General features: G+C 34.9%; 1 non-coding gene across 1 annotated transcript; it reads right to left on the bottom strand.

Moving 5' to 3' along the window:
* Positions 1-3,081: 3,081 nt before the first annotated feature.
* On the bottom strand, positions 3,082-3,186 carry LOC113831367. Its single transcript, XR_003480971.1, has one exon. It is a non-coding gene; the product is annotated as a U6 spliceosomal RNA (small nuclear RNA).
* Positions 3,187-20,927: the final 17,741 nt, after the last annotated feature.

Raw genomic sequence — 20,927 nt, 5'->3', positions numbered from 1 at the left:
TAAGTGTAGCTGGATTTATGTTGAGATCTTTGATCCATTTTGACTTAAGTTTTGTGCAAGGCGATAGGCTTGGGTCTAACTGCAGTCTTCTACATGTCTGCAACCAGTTGTGCCAGCACCATTTGTTGAAGATGTTCTTTGTTCCACTGTATAAATTTGGATTATTGTCAAAAATCAGATGTTCATAAGTGTGTGGGGTAATATCAGGGTTTTCAATTCTATTCCATTGGTCTACCAGTCTATTTTTGTGCCAATACCAAGCTGTTTTCAGGACTATAGCTCTGTAATAGAGCTTGAAGTCAGGGATGGTGATGCCTCCAGAAGTTCCTTTATTGTATAGGGATGTTTTGGCTATCCTGGGTCTTTTGTTTCTCCATATAAAGTTGAGAATTGTTCTTTCAAGGTCTGTGAAGAATTGTGTGGATTTTGATGGGGATTGCATTGAATCTGTAGATTGCTTTTGGCAAGATTGCCATTGTTGATCCTACCTATCCAAGAGCATGGGAGATCTTTCCATTTTTTGGTATCTTCTTTAATTTCTTTCTTTAGAGACTCAAAATTCTTATGGTACAGGTCTTTCACATTTTTGGTTAGTGTTACCCCAAGGTATTTTTATGTTGTTTGTGGTGAATGTAAATGTGATGTTTCTCTGATTTCTTTCTCCACAAATGTATCATCGGTGTATAGTAGGGCTACGGATTTTTTTGAGTTAATCTTGTATCCTGCCACTTTGCTGAAGGTGTTTATCAGCTGTAAGAGTTCCCTGGTAGAGTTTTTCAGGTCACTAATGTAGACTATCATATCGTGTGCAAATAGTGAGAGTTTGACTTCTTCCTTTCGGGTTTGTATTCCCTTGATCTCCTCTTGTTGTCTTATTGCTGTAGCTAGAACTTCAAGGACAATATTGAAGAGGTATGGAGAGAGTGGACAGCCTTGTCATGTCCCCGATTTTAGAGGAATTGGATAGAGTTTCTCTCCGTTTAATTTGATGTTGGCTGTTGGCTTGCTGTATATTGCTTTTATTATGTTGAGGTATGTTCCTGTTATCCCTGATTTCTTCATGATCTTTATCATGAAGGGGTGTTGGATTTTGTCAAAGGCTTTTTTGGCATCTAGTGAGATAATCATGCGGTTTTCTTTTCTCAGTCTGTTTATATGGTGGATTACATTGATGGATTTTCGTATGTTGAACCATCCTTGCATCCCTGGGATGAAGCCTACTTGATCATGGTGGATGATTTCTCTGTTATGATCTTGTATTCAATTTGCTAGGATTTTATTGAGAATTTTTACATCAGTGTTCATGAGGGATATTGGTCTGTAGTTCTCTTTCTTAGTTATGTCTTTGTGTGGCTTGGGTATCAAGGTTATTGTAGCCTCATAAAAAGAGTTTGGCAATGTCCCTTTTGCCTCTATTTTGTGGAACAATTTGAGGAATATTGGTATTAGCAATTCTTTAAATTTCTGGTAGAATTCTGCAGTGAATCCATCTGGCCCCGGGCTTTTTTTTGGTTGGGAGACTTTTGATGACTGCTTCTATTTCCTTAGAGGTTATAGGTCTATTTAAGTTGCTTATCTGTTCTTGATTCAATTTTGGTAAGTGATAACTGTCCAGAAAATTGTCCATTTCCTTTAAATTTTCTTATTTTGTGGAGCATAGGTTTTCAAAGTACAACCTGAAGATTCTCTGGATTTCTTCAGTGTCCGTTGTTATGTACCGCTTTTCATTTCTGATTTTGTTAATTTGCATGATCTCTCTCTGCCTTTTGGTTAATTTGGATAACGGTTTGTCTATTTTGTTGATTTTCTCAAAGAACCAACTCTTTGTTATATTGATTCTTTGAATTGTTTTCTTTGTTTTGACTTTATTGATTTCTGCCCTCAGTTTGATTATTTCCCAGCATCTGCTCCTCTGGGCTGAATTTGCTTCCATTTTTTCTAGAGCTTTCAGCTTGATGTCAGATCTCTGGTGTGGCTATTCTCTAGTTTCTTCATGTGAGCACTTAGAGCTATGAACTTTCCTCTTAGTACTGCTTTCAAAGTGTCCCATAAGTTTGGGTATGCTGTGTCAACATTTTCATTGAATTCTAGGAAGTCTTTAATTTCTTTCTTTATTTCTTCCTTGACCCAGGAATGTTGCAATTGTGTGTTGTTCAATTTCCATGAGTTGGTAGGTTTTTTGCACTTTGATTTGTTTTTGATTTCTAACTTTAAAGCATGGTGGTCTGATAAGTTCGCTATGTTGTTGAGAATGTGGTCGATTTTTTAGAAGGTTCCATGTGATGCTGAAAAGAAGGTATATTCTTTTTGTGTTTGGATAGAAAGTTCTATAAATGTCTGTTAATCCCAATTGGGTCATAACTTCTGTTAGTTTCTTTGTTTCTTTGTTAAGTTTTGGTCTGGTGGTCCTGTCCAGTGGTGAGAGTGGGTTGTTGAAGTCTCCCACTATAACTGTGTGAGGCCTTCTTTGTGATTTGAGTTTTAACAATGTTTCTTTTACAAATGTTGGTGCCTTTGTATTGGGGGCATAGATGTTTAGAATTGAGACTTCTTCCTGCTGGATTTTTCCTGTGATGAATATGAAATGATCTTCATCTCTTTTGATTGATTTTAGTTTGAAGTCTATCTTGTTAGATACAAGGATAACTACCCCGGCTCGTTTCTTGGGTCCATTTGATTGGAGTATCTTATCCCAACCCTTTACTCTGAGGTAATGTCTGTCATAGCATTCGAGGTGTGTTTCTTGTATGCAGCAGAAGGATGGATTCTGTCTTCGTATCCAATCTGTTAGCCTGTGTCTTTTTATAGAGGAGTTAAGACCATTAATATTGAGGGAAATTACGTTCCATTCAGTGTTTATTCTTGTTTGTTTTTGATTTGTTATTGGTACTGGTATTGTATGTGGATTTACCCTGCTTTTTATTTTGTGGTTTTGTAGAGTGGGATTATCTATTGCCTATGTTTATGCGAGTGTAGTTAATTTCCTTAGGTTGGAGTTTTCCTTCCAGTACTTTCTGTAGGGCTGGATTAGTGGTTACATATTGTTTAAATCTTGTTTTGTCGTGGAATATCTTGTTTTCTAAAAATATGGAATGCTTCATGAAATTGTGTGTCATCCTTGCACAGGGGTCATACATCTTCTCTGTATCGTTCCAATTTTAGTATATGTGCTGTCGAAGTGAGCACCAAAGATATGATGTTTTAAGATAATGTAAAATAACAATCATATGTTTTACTTCTGAGAAAATAAGAGAACAAGGGAATACAATAATGACACAAATATAATTTAAATATGTAACTTAAAATAATACTGAATTGAATAAAATGTTGTTCCACAATGTGGAGATGCCTGATAATTGTGAGGTGTTTTTCTTTCTAAATTAGCCTACAAATTCTAGACAATGTAATAAAAAGCAGGAAATTATCTTTTCTTGAAATTTTAAATGCATTTTAAAATATAGGTGGAATTTCAGTAGCTAAGGACCTCCAAGACCATAAAACATTGCAGCCAAACAGTGGAAGATGTGAGATATATATTTAAGGCTCTGTGTGTGTGTGTCTGTGTGTGTGTGTGTGTGTGTGTGTGTGTGTGTGTGTGTGAGTGTGTGTGTGTGTGTGTGTGTGTGTGTGTGTGTGAGTGTGTGTGTGAGTGTGTGTGTGTGTGTGTGTAAAAATTCAACAATTTGGGGTTGGCATAAAATAAGATAGTAGATAAATAAAATCAAATAAAAAGTTCAGAAACAGAATTTAAACATTTTGGAAAATGTCTGTTTGTAGCAGGTGTCCTTATTATTAAACACAGCAAATACTGACATGTCATAACTCCCAGAAAAGTGTCTGACATCAGTACATCTTAGAGAAAATTATCTCCAGTTGTATAATGAAAGAAGTACAATGTTGTTTATAGAAGAAAACAAAATCAACAATAGAATTCAAGAGCAAAACAAACACATTCTGTCTTTATGTAATGGAATGTCAAACTGTAGGGAAAATGAAAATTGATTTGCATTTATCAAGTGATTAAATCTATGAAATATGCAAATATCTGTCAATGTACAGTCTGTTAGAAAGCTTATTTGCCATATACTGAAATTAGCTTTTCACTGTGTGTGTGTGTGTCTGTGTGTGTGTGTGTGTGTGTGTGTGTATGTATATATATACAATTCAGTACATTAACAGCAAATGATACAAAGCTGAAATAATACTAAGCCTTTAAGACAAAAGAGGGAAAAATTAACCCATGGAGAAGCTTCTAGCATAATTTTTACTCTATGTTTAATGTTGTATTCACATTCTTGAAATTTTGCTCTCTTGAATTTATTTTCCACAGAACAGAAGATGGAAATCATTCATGTTCAGTACATTGTATTAATTACTGGGTTATTAGAAGACACCCCCCACTCTGCTCTTTTTGAACTCAGTGAAAGCTTGGTCTTTTTCAGATGGATGGCCTCCTAACAGAGAATAGAAATATTTTCCTGCTGTAGCAGCATATCCTTAACAGATATCTCAGCAACTACAGTTGAAATCTAGGAATTATTAAATCTATACTTTAGTTGTAGAGCCAGGAGGTGAAATGCTTCTTAAATATGAAGAACCTTATTTTGACCCAATTTACTTATGCTCATGTATGTTTTCCTTTTCAAATGAGACCCAGAGTGCTGACTTAAATATATTGAGAAAACATCATTCCAAACCGGAGGATATATATATATATATATATATATTATATATATATATATATGTATATATACATATATATATATGTATTTGTCATTACTGGTTAATGAATAAATATTAAATCTGTATACTTAGTTGTTTCCCTGACTGTTTCATATTTGCATCCTCCCCAATGATAAAATATAGTGTTCTTTTCTTTATTACTTTTCTTCTATAACAAATGGAAAGTCAGATTATGAAGTATCTCAGCAATCAGTTTCATATGAATTGAGAATTTTCCAATTTCCTATAGGTCTGTGGAGATCTTTGGTATTTTCTGGGGGTTCTAACAAATTCCACATTCTATTTGATAGTTCTGCTTTATAGGTAGCACTTATTTTTTCTCCATTTTTTATTTGAATTAGAAATAAGATTATTTTATAGCACTTAATTTTAAATGTTTATTTTATACAGACTGACTGAATATTGTCCATTTTCATAAATACTATAATTAATAACAAAAGTGCTCACAAAGAAACTGGACAAATACCATCTTTTTATTCTTATATTTGATACCATTAATCATTCCCTAGTCCACACTGAATTCCATGTAATTTCATGATAATATCTTTAAACATCCTATGTTGTATTTATCATTGTGCTAACTCCTTTGTCTCTTTAATTCTATTTATATTTATTCTATTTATATTTCAAATTTCCCCCACCCCCTTAAGGAAAACAGGTAACAGGAGACCAACAAATAATTGGATTCATTCACTCAGTAACTCATGGGAGTATGTGTGTGTGTGCATGTGTGTTGTCTCCTCTGTCTCACTTGAGAGACACAGAGCCAATTCTGCCCTTATCAGTGATCTCTTAGCTGTTGTCCTTCTTTATCAAAATGACAATAGGACAGACAATAAACAAACCAGCCTATGCTGATACCTTTCCTGTGGGTAAGAGACCAAGTCACATGCTGGACACTGAGGGACTTTATAAAATAAGGGAGTGGATAATGAAGATGCTTGGGTGTGTCCTTTCAGTACCTGCCATAGCAATCTTGCAGTTTTATGGCCAGTCCAGAGAAAGAAATCTCAAGATTTGGGAAAGTACAACAAATTTACAGTTACAATTCTTAGTGGGGGATTTCTTTCAGAACAATTCATAGAACCATAGAATGATCATTTGAAAGGAAGGTACCAGCCACTGAATTTTGGCAGCCATGACAGGATAGCCTGTGCTCACCTGACCTTGCTGGGCCTGCCCTGCTCACTAGGTCAGATGCCCTCCTCGTGGCAAGGAACCAATCAGAAGTTAGCTAGCGGGCTATGCTTTATAGCTTTGGGTGTGCTTTACAGACAAGTGCACAACAGTGATGTGCAGAGCATAGCAACTGCCCTGCAAGGGCCTATGGGCCATAACAACCAGTTGATCAATCAACACAGGGCAGGTGGTGCAAGCCTGGAGGCACACCCATCCTACTCCTGTGCATACCCCTAGACACTACCCATAGCCTGCCCTATAAAATCCCTGTCTCATGGTTTCTCGTTTTTTTTTTTTTTTTTTTTTTGTTTTTGTTTGTTTGTTTGTTTTTCTCTAGCCATCTGCTGTGGTGGATAGATAAAAGGCTCTAGATGTTAGCTTTTAAACAACTGCAATGAAGACTTTCGATGCTTTTGCATCGAAATGGGCCTCTTGGTAATTTTGGGGGTCAGAATTTGGGCACAACAGAAATAGGAACATAGAAATTTCACTGTTCTTAATAAATTCAAGAGTCACATTAAATTACAATGTAATAGTAATATACATATAGTAGTTACAAATTGCTGACATGACTCAAGAAAAGTTTTTTAGGACTATATGAGAATATTTTTAAATCCTGAACAATTTTCACACCAAACAAGCAGGTATTGTCTCTCTTTGCCATGACTAATTTTGCAGATAGTATATTCTTCCTAAATGTTTCTAGTTCATTTTATACTATCATTTTCTGCATTAATACTGTTATTACCATTAATAGCTACCATCTGTTGAACACTTCCTTTCTATGTTATGCCCAGATTAGTCAGTTAGCATACCATTTGTTCTCCTTAACTACTCAGTGATATAGACATTACTAGTTTCAAAAGAAAAATAAATCAAGCACACAAATGTTTGTGTGATGCAGGCATATTATATGTTTGTAGTATAAAGTTGATTCCAGTGCATCTGACTCTAGAACAACATTTGGAAGGAATCACTTATGATATCAAACCTTGTATGATGGGATAGTAGCACATAATAAGAGTTCAAAAAGTGCTTTCCTAGGTTAATATATATAGCTTATTAAAGAATATAATATGTACAATATTTGAGATAGTGTTTTATCTTAGTTTCTTGTTTTTCCAAGGCAAGACATTACATAATGGATAATTAACAAAATATATAAACATATTGTTTATGATTATATATGCTAGGAATCCAAAATTAGGAGGCTATATCTGGCAAGACTTTTTTGATCTGTCCCCATCAGATTGTAGATAGGAGAGACAGAGACAGAGACATACAAAAAAAAAAAGATTTCCTTTTGACAGCAAACCTCTCTGTCATGGTTTGTATTGGTGTGGACCCCATAAACTGAGGTTTGAATGTTTGGCCTCTAGGGAGTGGCCTTGTTGGAGTAGGTGTTGCTTTGTTGGAGGATGTGTATCACTGTGGGGGCAGGCTTTGAGGTCTCAAATATGCTCAAACTCTATCCAGTGTGGGGGGCAGTTAACTTCCTATGGCCTATAGATCCAGATGCAGAACTCTCAGGTACTCTCTAGCACATGTCTGCCAGCATGCCACCTTGCTTCCTTCCATGACAATAATAGACTAAACCTCTGAAACTATAAACCAGTACCAATTAGATGTTTTCCTATATAAGAGTTGCCTTGGTCATGGTGTCTCTTCATAGCAGTAGAAATGTTAAGACACTCTTTTTGTTTTGTTTTTCGAGATAAGGATTTTCTAAGTAATAGCCCTAGCCATCCTGGAACTCACTTTGTAGACCAGGATGGCCTTTTGCCTCCAAAATGTTGGGATTAAAGACATGCATCACCACCACCTGATACTAACACACTTGTACAGTGACAATAGTATCACTTTATTCAGGAAGTATTTACAAAATGTCCCCTTAATTTTCCTTACCACTTAATTCTGTTTGGATGACAAATTTCTAAGAGTGATGAGAAGGGCAATCATTCAAAAATAGCTGTGGTATTTCATTTGAAAGGATGAGTGTTCTTAGACAATCTGAATAGTGCTAGAAAACATATTATAAAAGCCAAGCTGACTTTTGAAGTGAAGTGGTTATTAGGCAAGATAGAACAACTAAACTAGATGAAAGTCATAAGTAGAGGTGACTTATAAGAGGCATTTCAGTATAACAGGAAATGTGGAAAAATGACTGATCTCCAAGAAGTTTGAGCTAATAGGAATGTGGATGGTATATTGAGAGAGATTTTTAAAAAGGATATTGTGACATATTGTCATAAATGAGGTCTGAAATTGTAAAGATGAAACCAAAGTGTAAAATATGTGAAAGATGAATATGTGAAGAAAGAAAAATATGAAATAGATAGCTAGTAAAATTATGTGAAATCTACCCCAGCAAGACAGCTTGGGAGCCAACAGAGGACCAAACCAGGCCTCCTGAAGTTGGGTGACAGATAGGAGGCCTGGGCAGTCCATGGGGCCTCTCTCAATGGAATCAGTATTTATTCATAGTATATGAAAAGCCTTTGGGAACCCATTCCTCCATGGAGGGATACTCTTTCAGCCTATGTGGAGCAGGAGGGCCTAGGTCCCACCTCAAATGATGTGACAGACTTTGATGATCTTCCATTGAAGGCCTCACTGTCCCTGGGGAATGGGTAGGGAATGGCACAGGGATGGGGGGCATGGTATGGGAAGGAAAGGGAACTGGGATTCATATATGTAAAATAAGATTGTTTCTTTAAATAAAAAAACAAAAAAATAAATAAATAAATTTGGTTGGAAAGCCGGGAAAAATTATATGAAATTCTCATTAAAGATGATTTTGTGTTGAGAAATAATATCAGAGAAAGAAGGGAGAATGAAGAAAACAGTGGTCGTTTTTTCAATATAAGATTGCAAGGATGAAGTGTAGATCAGTCTCAGATTTGGAGCTTCCCACGATGGATAGACTTCACCACTACAACCAGGAAAGGAGCATGCCACCAGGCAGATGGGACAGTGTGAGTTGACTAGGGAAGTATTGGGATTCCCCTATGGAATAACTAAGCTAGGAATTACAACACATTACATTAATGTTTGCTTAACTGCTTTTATTATTTGCTACATTTTTAAGCACTATATATATATATATATATATATATATATATATATTCATACTCTCACACTTACTGCACCACTTCAATCTTGTTAATTCCCCTCCTCTTCCTGGTCAGTTCCCTTCTGGTTTCATGTCTTTATTTGGGGAGTTAATCAATGAGATTAAGTAGGATTGCTTTATAGAACCACATGAACTTACTAGTAGGTATACCATGAAGAAAATATTTCTCCTTCCACCAGCAATAATTAGCTGATAATATTCCTCCTAGAGACATGGTAAACTTGTGAACTATTCTCCCACAGTAACTATTTACTTCCTTCAAATCTGGGTTTGAAGACTGTAGGAATTGCTCAACCTTTCAGAGCTCATTCAGCTCTTCCAGAGACCTATGTTTCTCAAATCAACAACGGTTGCAACTTCAGGAGATCTGCTATCTATCTCCCATTAGCACTTAGATTCACATGTACACACACAGAGACAAAAAATAAATAAATGTAAATATTTAAATTCTCATTGGGCATTAGACCTTGTGAACCTTTTCCCCAAGCATGACTAAGTAATTACAGTACAATTCTTGTGCAAGTCTTCTGTATTTTGATTTGTTTCTTATGTTAGTGAAATAATTATAGAAAAAGGAAATGTGGATGATTATGTTAATGATGCTGATTTGGTAATGAACCTAAAGTCCTGTACTTAGTAGACATTGAGTCTATCACTGAGCAATATCCTCACCCCAAAATGTGGATAACCCATTGGAGTAGATTAGGGAAACATGTTATTTCCTTAAAAATAAAACTCCCATCTGAAGTCATGAAGATGGATGGTGTAAAGTGGGGAACACCAATAAATAAATAATCTCCTGTTAACAGAGGAGGTTAAGAACCTCTGCAAGAGACAGAGGAGAATGTATGTGGAGATAAGTGTGGGAAAGTGTGTTATTTTGGAATTCAAGAAAAAGGTGCACATAAAGCAAGAAATGGTATTTTGCTTTAAGCTGAAAGCAACCAAGAAAAGGGGACAGAAAGTCAAGTTCTCACAATATTATTTGGACACTTTTCACTGAGACCTGAAGACAGATTCAGAATATAACAGACTAAGAATTGAATGAAACATACTTGAAACACGTTTTTGCTTGAATGCAGGAAATTATTCTAGTGCATGAATGAATTTATATCTACATAAATTCAATATATAAATTTATTAGTGTATGAATAGAACAATTATAGCTAAGGATAGCTGGGTAAATATAGTTATTATTAGTACTACTCTTATTATTTACTAAAAATGATTGACTCTAGACTTATGGACTTTCTAAGTCAACACTTCTCTACTGTGCTGAAAAAAACTTCCATTGTGTTATCCTGACATATGGATTTAAACATGCTGCTACTGATAACAAATCAGAACCACTGAGTAAATTTAGCAAGCTTTGACAACTCTAAAGTGATTAGGAAATACTTTTTTATATTGATAAATACATTGCTTACTCATCAGAAATAAAACTGAAGTTTTGCTCATATGGTAGAAAAATAAGTAAATTGAAAGCACAAAAGTTAGCTTACAGGTCAAAGTAAACATGCAGATAAGAAATCAACCAGGAGAAATGGTCCTGATATGCTCTTGAAGATAGATGCTACCTGCTTATTTACTCACAAATGATATTTACAGACTTGCACCAGAACACAGTCTCTAAGTAGAAATAACCCAGCACTTTCCATCTTCTTTAATAGCCAAGTCCACATATTAACCAATACTCTCATTAAAATTGTAGGCTTCCCACAAATATTCTTTCCAAAACATCACCACTAAATACATCTATTTTATCTTCAGATTGACATTAAACACTCTCTCACAAGAGTTTTTCTCTTAAATATATCCAAGCCACAATGATTTTAAGATAATACAATGTGGTTTGCCGCTAGTGGAATTTCTTTATATGATTTTAATTGAACAATCACTTCTATAAAGGGTGGGGGAGTTGGCATACTTTATATTTCCTCATATCTTGCCTGAGTTACTGATCATTTTTTAATTTAAAACACTCTTATAGTTATTGGCAAATACTTCATAATTAATAAAATTTTACCAGTTTTCTCTATACCTTTAGCTTTTATTTCTGACATCTCTCCATTTTTCCACAGGCTTTTCCTGTCATTTTTACTATTTGAATAGGAAAATAAGACTTTATATTTCTTACTGTTTTGAAAATGCTCCCTTGTTAATTTTTTATCAAAATAATGGATACATATACTCAGAAAGATAAATGATTCCTTTTTTAGATTTAGTATAGAATAATTACAAATATTAGCATACCATCTTTTGTTCTAACAAATTTCAATTTTCAATGTGTGCAAAAGGAGTAGGAATAGCTCAAGTGTTTTGATGAATGTCTATAATTAGAGTACTTGGCAGTCTGGGTCACAGATATTGTCTACTAAAGAGTGCCCTGAGCTACATAGTCATATTATATATGGAAAATATTTTTAAAGTATAATTATGCATTAATGAGAGATTAGACTAGGTAGAAAACAAGGCAAATAATGTAAAAGCCACAGGCATAAGCATATAATAAGGAATTATGAATCATATTTACAAAGAATATCTTTTATCTTATTTCTATTGTTTTCATATTTTTATGAGATAGGAAATATCATAAATGGCCTTGTTAAGGAGTTGAGAAACTAAGTTACTTGGATGTTCGCAGAGTAAATAGAGGAGTCAATTATTTAGTTTTAGTTTTCTGATTCTATAAATAATTTCTGAGCAGTAAACCATGTCATGGTTTGTGTTTGGTATATACTTTGATATTGAGAACTTACTCTATTGATTGCCATTTCTATTGAAGGAAATAGAAACCCACAGAATGCAATTGTTAATATTGGCTGTCTTTGGTCTTCTAGAGTAACAAGATATTGTTTGTTCTTACTAATAGAAAGAAATCATTTTGAAAGATGGTCTTGTATGTAGCTCTGGATGGTCTGGAACTCTCTATGTAGACCAGACTAGCCAGGAACTCATAAATTACACCTGCCTCTGATTCTAGAGTGCTGGAGCTAAATTGTACACCATCATGCTCTGCCAGAGCAAAGCACCGGTTGTTGTAAAGAGACTCCAAGCATAGAATGCCTGTAGCATACACAAACTTCAGGTGACAGAACCATGCTGAGAACAGGAGTGATGATATTCTTCAGGGAGGAACAGAGCAACTGGAAGTCCAGGACCAGGCGGCCAGCCCTGGAGGCATGTATATTGGTAGCACTGCACATATGGAAAAGGTTATATTTAGTAATACATATGTACATACATATACATATATGAATGCAATGGCAATTGATAAAGGAGTAGAGAACAGGGAGGACTATATAGAAGTATTTGGAAGGAGCAAGAAAGAAGAAGGAGAAATAATGTATTTTGATATCAAAAATAAAATGAGAAAAAAGCAAATTATTTCATGAATGAGACTCTGAAATGTGTGTTTCATTGAGGAATGGAAAGCTCACCAAAATCAGGAATGAGACCCAGGGAACTTGAAAAGAAGTTTTACATACACAAGGAAGTAAAAATAATAATTAATAATTTTAAAGACCAGATGCCAAGATGAGTACAGAAAAGATGATTTTCCATGTCTTTCTATTTTTCTCTACTCTTCAAGGTAATCTAATATTCTCTAGTTTTGTGTAAGAAGAATCATCCAGCATTGCTAAATTCAGGACATTTTGCTTCAACTTACCACTCATCCACTTAGCAGTAGTTTTATAAGACTTATTAGTTGTTACTAACTTTTTCAAAGCTGGAATATGCTCTAAGTTTCTTATTTCTCAACAAAATTATATTGATTTCTTTTTTCTCAGATGCCAAGCTGCATAATGGTCTAAAGATGCTCACTGGTAATTATAGAACAGTTAAATTTCTTTCACCTGTAATAATTCTTTAGAATTTTTTTCGTAGTAGATTCTCAGTGACATAAATGAACATTGGCTAACTTAACTAGTCTTTCTATCACAAAACAGTATTGTTATAATAGCTTCCTGCTTTCTTAGATGTTTTGGCAATCATCTTTTATTCAGTTCCTATAAATACCTATGAGAATATATTTCTCTCATAGGGAACACATTTGTTTTCTGTTTAATGAGGAAAGCTAAACTTTGAAGGAGATACCTTATGCAATTCAAAATTTAGTAGAGCTGAATGTTGTCCCTTTGATTGTTTTCTGCACAAGGTTCTATATTGGACTCAAATTAAAAACAATTCACCTATTTTTTCTGTTGTTATTTATTATTTTTAAAACAATCTTATGTTACATACCAATCTCAATTTGTTGGTTATTGAAATCCCATGAATTGAAGTATAGATTCAGGAAGTCTTTATCTAAAGAAAATAAGTCATAGGTAGGAGGAAAGAGTTTAATGAATCTATGGGTAACATGGTAATTATAGTTTATGAGGATGGTTGTACACTTTAGAAATGCTATGTGAGTATATGTGAAGCAGTAAGTGGTAAGTGGTGCCTTTGTCAATTAGTTTCACAAGTTATATAGGTTTCAGGACATTGCATAATATTATTTGTCAATTTCAAAATAAAAAGATCATAACAGATAAAAGATAATCTCATGCTGGTTATACAATGGTGAATTGGGGATTGCTGAATTCAACAAAAATTATTTTGTAGAAAAATAAAATGCTAATATTCATAATCAGTTCCAAGTATCAAGAAGACTCATGTTATCAGTAGATGAGTTTTTCAGTAGATAATCTGTATGCACCCGGTTTTCCCTTCTAGTGGTTATTTCATTCCTTTTACTCTGTCTCCTGGTTCTGTCCTTGGATGTGTTTTCTTAATGATTTATAGTATATTCTATTATAAATGTTCTACTATAATTGCTAAGATTTTTGAGATTGTTTATTACCACATATGTTGCCATGTAAAGTATAGGAGAGTGCCTTTGTCTGCTGGAAAGGTGAGTTGATGATATATGAAGTCTAAAGACATAGCAAGTTAATGGGGTGTATCAGCCCTTGAGACATGGCTGAACTCATAACTGATATGTAGACCCAGTAAACAAAACCAATTTTTCTTATGCTATAGATATTTTGGTCATGAAACAAAACAGAGTCTACACTGACCTGGGCAATATTTTATGCACAACTAACTGTATTTAAATGAGTGTTGAAATGTGTGCCTTCTCAAGCATGATTAGCATTTGGAGTTCACTTTTAACTATAGTACCCTGGGGAGTCTGAGATGTAGAAATGAAACCTTCTCGGGTATTTTTATAATTCAAGCTTATTTTCCAGGAATGAAATTATATAGCAAATTTCTGCAGTCTAATTGCTTCCAGAAAATTCCACTTATAGTAATCAAACCTAGTACCCATTCTTGAAATAATATTAAAACCTACACTTTGGTATTAGCTCTCTGGCTTCTGTGCTTCCAGAATTATGGGAAACTGGTTTGCATCCACAAGACATCCAAAATGTCCCTTTCTTTTTCCTTTTTTTTGAAAAATTAAATTTATACATTTATTTTATATCTGAAGGACATTTTCTCTTCCCTCCTCTGCACCCATTTCCTCCCCCAACCTCATCTCCAGCCCCCTAATCCACTCCTCCTTTGTTTCTGTTACAAAAGGCGCAGGCCTCCCATGGGTGTCAACAAAGCATGATATATCAAGTTGAAGTGGACCTAATATGCTCCCCTCATACTAAGTCTTAGAAAGGCAACTCAGTATGAGAAATAGGTGCCCAAATGCCTAGCATTTAATAACATTAGGAACACACCCACACCCACTGCTAAGAGTTCCACAAGTAGACCAAGCTATACAAACAACTCTCACACATATGTAGAGGGCCTAGTTCAGTAACATACAGGTTCCTTAGCTGTCAGTCCAGTGTCTGTAAGCTCCTATGACCCCAGGTTAGTTGTCTCTTTTGATTCCCTTATAATGATCTTAACACCCTTGGCTCATACAATTCTTCTTTCCTCTCTTCAAGATTTCTAGAGGCCTGTTTAATACTTTGCTATGGCTCTCTTAATCTGCTTCCATCAGTTACTGGATGAAGTCTCTCTGATGACAATGATTTTTCATTTTAATAACATTTTAAATTTGAAATATAATCATATATATTGTATTGTGAACTTATACAAATAAAGGAATGTATATATTCATGAATATGTAAATACAATCTACTCAGCTCATATATTACTATCTGTATATGAACTTGGGGCCAATACTTGTCATTGTTATTATTAATTAGGATACTTCTCTCTAGGGTAGACTATTTCTACTGATTTCAGCATTCCTTAGTTGACTGATTTATTTGTTTTGTCTAGGGCTGGGGCTCCATGCCATTCTCCTGTTCTTATTAGCTTGTACACTGTTGTCCTTTTTTTGAATTTTGTTTCAACAGACATGTTGATAAAACCCCATGGGTTTATCTTCTCTGACATGTCCATGAGACAAAATCTCATAGAAAAATTCATTAAAATCTGCAACTTTAAATTTCAGTCTTTAACTGACACTCTTAATGAGGTGTCTCTGAGAAACTCTCTCACTGAGAAAAACATTTGGAATATAAAGCTCATTGACTTTTCCAGATCTCTGAGATATGAGATACCATTATTGGATTCACCTTCAATGCTTCCATAGTTATATGTCTATTGGGACTGTGTTTTTGCCTTATCGGTTAAAATATAGCAGTTGGAGTGTATTCCAGCAGCATAAAAAGAATTACCAGGCATTCAGCTGAAATGGTGTCTGATTCTTGACTACTAAACCAATACTAGATATGTTTAAAAGGTGAGTATGTGTGTGTGTGTGTGTGTGTGCGCGTGTGTGGCAGCTGAGACTATTTTTATGAAATAATATATAACATATAGTATATAGCCTATCAGTTTATTGAAACACCAGTTATTAATTAAAAATGATGTAAGCAATCTTGAAGTCTACTGTCTCATGCTAGATTCCCAGAGACTAGTAAGTGATGGAGCACATTTAGGAATTCTGTTTCCTTCTATTGCTGCTTCTACTGTTATCCCATAGGAGATTTTATCTGTTTATAAGATCAAGATGTATCCCAGTATTTGGGAATATGCGTAAAGCAACCTGTTATCTTTTGAAAAACATAGTATGGGATTGTGAAAACTGTAACACCAAAATTCAGATGATGTTGACTTTAAAGGACTTGTGTAGATGTAAGGAATGTTCTCATTTAGAGCATTTTTGGACTTTTAGCTGATAATCAAATCCATGATGGTAAAGAAAACAACATTCTTTATATGAAAACAAAGAGAAAGTCCTAGGTGAAAATAATGGGCAGGTATTTAATGATATTTTCAACATAAATCACTGAAGATACAAAAATGTTATTTAAAACTATATTTCTTTCACTGTGCCCTATACCTTGTCAAATTATTTGAGTAGAGACCAAGAATAAGAGCGCTTAATCATATTTTATCAGTTGTGCTGTAGCCATAAGACTGAATAGCTTACTACACCACTCCACTTACACAGTGTGAAGAACTTAAGATATAACTAGAAGAGATATACAGAGAGGATGTAGCAAAAGAAGAAACTTATTCACTGCTGGTAGGAGTGCAAACTAATATAACCATTATAGAAATTAGTTAGGAGGTTTTCAAAATTTTATAAATAGAAATACCATATGATTCAGCTATTTCACTCCTGGGTGCAGAAATGTTTATATATGTATATGTATCCAGATAATTCTATAAAATGCTATAAAGATATTTACACACATTTGTTTATTGATATTCTATTTATTAGACAAAGATTATAAAAATAGCTTAGTTGTTCATCAACAGCTAAGATGAAAATGAAAATCTGGTGCATATATTCAGTGAAATATAATTCAAATTTTAGGAAAAATTAAATCACAAAGTTTGCATAAAATTGCTATGATTCTAATGGATAAAGTTAAGTAAGGTTGTTCTATATAAAAAAAAAAAAAAAAAAAAAACAAGACTTGCTTGGAGACTCCTGAAGCCTGGGGACTGCTCACCACTGATCCCATCCCAGTAGGATCCAGCCTTCCCAGAGACTGCCAAGGCCCCAGTACCAGTCCCAACTCCATCCATAGGACAAGGTAGGCTTGGGTCTGTTTCTGGCCAGCCTTCCTCTGCCCTGCTCATGGACACCTAAGGCCTGGCACATGCTCATGGCAGATTCCATTCTGGCAGAATCCAGCCCACCCAGAGACTGCCAGAGCCCTGGTATGAGACCTGCCTCCATCCACGGGAAGATGAGAGACATCAGAGTATTGGATCTGTTTGCACCCAGCCACTGGAAGAGAAACTTGATCCCATACCCATAAGGAAAAAAGGGGACTCCTTCTACACCCACCGGAAGAAGGGATGGAAGAAGACAATATAAAAACACACTCAACAACAGAAAAACCAATATGACACCACTGGAGTCTAGGGACTCTACATGAGCAAGACCTGAACATGACAATGCAGATAAAGCAGAAGCAAATAACCTTAAAAACATCTTCATGAAAATGATAGACTGCCTCAAAGAGAAAATCCCTTAAAGAAATGGAAGAATAAAATGAACCAAAAATACAAGAAATCAAAAAATCACTCAAAGAAACAGTTCAGGACCTAAAAGCTGAAATAAAGACAATAAAGAAAGCACAATCTGAAGGATTGCTAGAAATAGAAAAGCTGAGTAAACGATCAGGAACTACAGATGCAAGCAAAACAAACAGAATACAAAAGATAGAAGAGAGACTCTCAGGAGTTGAAGATACACTAGGAGAAATTCACTCATAGACAAAAGAAAACCTTAAGTCCAAAAACTTCCTAACACAAAATATCCAGGAAATATGGGACAACATGAAAATACCAAACCTAAGAATAATAGGTATAGAAGAAGGTAAAGAAACCCAACTCAAGTGTTCAGAAAACATATTCAACAAAATCATAGAGGAAAACTTTCCCAACCTAAAGAAAGACATACCAATGAAAGTTTAAGAAGCCTACAGAACATCAAATAGAGTGGACCACCAAAAAGGTCTCCTTGCCACATAACAATCAAAATTCCAAACATACAGAATAGAAAAAAGAATATTAAGAGCAGCAAAGGAAAAAGGCCAAGTAACATATAAAAGCAAACCTATCAAAATTACACTTGACTTCTTCATGGAAACTCTGAAAGCCAGAGTCCTGGATAGATATTCTACCTACACTAAGAGACTACAGATGCCAGCCCAGACTACTATACCCAGCAAAGCTTTTAAACAATATAGATGGAGAAAATGAGATATTCCATGACAAAACCAGATTTAAGCAATATATATCCACCAATCCAGCACTATAGAAAGTTCTGGAAGGAAAATTTCATCCCAAGGAAGTTAACTACAACAAGAAAGACAAAGGCAATAGATAATCCCACTTTACCAACAGCCAAAAGAAAAATGGGGTGAAAATCAACACACAATTCCACCACTAAAAACAAATCCAATACAAACAAGATGAACAATCAATGGTCATTCATATCCCTCAATATTAATGGTTTTAACTCAACTGTAAAAAGACACAGCTAGAAGAATTGATATGAAGACAGAATCCATCCTTCTGCTGCATACCAGAAATATACTTCAACTTCAAAGACAGATATTACCTCAGAGTTTAGGGTTTGGAAAAGATTTTCCAATCAAATGGACTCAAGAAACAAGCTTGTGTAGCAATCCTAATCCTAATATCTAACAAATTAGACTTAAACTAAAATCAACCAAAAGAGATGAAGGAAGTTACGTCATACTCATCACAAGAGAAATCCATCAAGATGAAGTCTCAATTCTGAACATCTATGCTCCAAATACAAGGGCATCCATGTTCCTAAAAGAAACATTACTAAAAATCACATCACAATAAGACCACACAATTATAGTGGGAGACTTAAATACCCTACTGTTACCACTAGACAGGAACACCAGACAGAAACTTAACAAAACAAAGGAACTAATAAAGGTTATGGCCCAATTGGGTTTAACAGGTATCTATAGAACATTCCATCTAAGCACAAAAAATATACCTTCTTCTCTGTGCCACATGGAACCTTCTCTAAAATCAACCACATACTTGGCAGCATAGCAAACCTCAACAGTACAAAAATATTAAAATATGCCCCTGTATCTTATCAGACCCCCATGCTTTAAAGTTAGAATTCAACAACAGCACAAATTACAGAAAACCTACAAACTCTTGGAAATTGAATAATGACCAATTGCACCATTCCTGGGTCAAGGAAGAAATATAAAACAAAATTAAATATTTCCTAGAATTCAATGACAATGAGGACACAACATACCCAAAATTATTGGACACTTTGAAAGCAGTGCTAAGAGGAAAATTCATAGCACTAAGGGCCCAAATGAAGAAACTTGGGAATAGTCACACTAGAGAATTAATAGCACAACTGAAAGCTCTATGACAAAAAGAAGCCAAAGCACCACAAAGAAGTAGATACTAGGAAATAAATTGAGGGCTGAAATCAATAAAGTAGAAACTAGGAAAATAATACAAAGAACCAATTTAAAGAAGAGTTGGTTCTTCAAGAAAATTGACAAAATAGACAAACCTTTATCCAAACTTACCAAATGCCAGAGAGTGAACATGCAAATTAATAAAATAAGAAATGAAAAGGGGGACATAACAACAGACACTGAGGAAATCCAGAGAATCATCAGCTGATAAACACCTTCAGCAAATGGTGGGATATAAGATTAACTCCAAAAAAAAAAAAATCAGTAGCCCTACTACATATAGATGATAAATACACTGAGAAAGAAATCAGAGAAACATCACCCATTACAATTGCCACAAACAACATAAAATACCCTGGGGTAACACTAACCAAAAAAGTGAAGGACCTGTACTGTAAGAATTTTGACTCTCTAAAGAAAGAAATTAAAGAAGAGACTAGAAAAAGAAGGATCTCCCATGTTCTTGGATAGGTAGGATCAACATAGTAAAAATGGCAATCTTGCCAAAAGCAATCTACAGATTCAAGGCAATCCCCATCAAAATCTCAGCACAATTATTTTTACAGACCTTGAAAGACTAATACTCAAACTTATATGGAAAAATAAAAAAACAGGATAGCCAAAAAAACCCTATACAATGAAAGAACTTCCGGAGTCATCACCATCCCTGACTTCAAACTCTATTACAGAGAGATAGTCGAGAAAACAGCTTGGTATTGGCAAAAATAGACAGATAGACCAATGGAATCATTTTGAAAACCCTTATATTAATTCATACACCCACGAACACCTGGTTTTTGACAAAGAAGCTAAAATTATAAAATGGAAAAAAAGAATCTTCAACAAATGTTGCTGGCATAACTGGATGCTGGTGTGTAGAAGACTCCACATAGATCCATATATATTGCCATACACAAAACTTAAGTCTAAATGGTCAAAGACCTCAACATAAATCCAGCCAAACTGAACCTCCTAGAAGAGAAGGTAGGTGGTACCCTCAACTGAATTGGCATAGTAAACTGGTTCCTGAACATATTACTAATAACACAGACACTGAGATTGAAAATTAATAAATGGAACCTCCTGAAACTGAGGAGATTCTGTAAGGCAAAGGACACAGTCAACAAGACAAAATGGCAGCCCACAAAATGGAAAAAATCTTCACCAACATTTGACAGAGGGCTGATTTCCAAAATATACAAAGAACTGAAGAAGCCAGTCTCCAAAAAACCAACCAATCCAATTAAAAAGTGGGGCACAGAACTAGACAATTCTAAATAGAAGAATTTAAAATGGCTGAATGACATAAGAAAGTGCTCAACATCCTTAGACATCAGGAAAATGGAAATCAAAACAACTCTGAATACCATCTTACTCCTGTCTGAATGGCTAAACTCAAAACCACCAATGACAGTTCATGCTGGAGA

This window comes from Cricetulus griseus, assembly GCF_003668045.3.
Source record: "Cricetulus griseus strain 17A/GY chromosome 1 unlocalized genomic scaffold, alternate assembly CriGri-PICRH-1.0 chr1_0, whole genome shotgun sequence".
Classification (NCBI taxonomy): domain Eukaryota; kingdom Metazoa; phylum Chordata; class Mammalia; order Rodentia; family Cricetidae; genus Cricetulus; species Cricetulus griseus.
The sequence above is the reverse complement of the archived record's forward strand: the minus strand, read 5'-3'. Positions and strand labels throughout refer to the sequence as shown.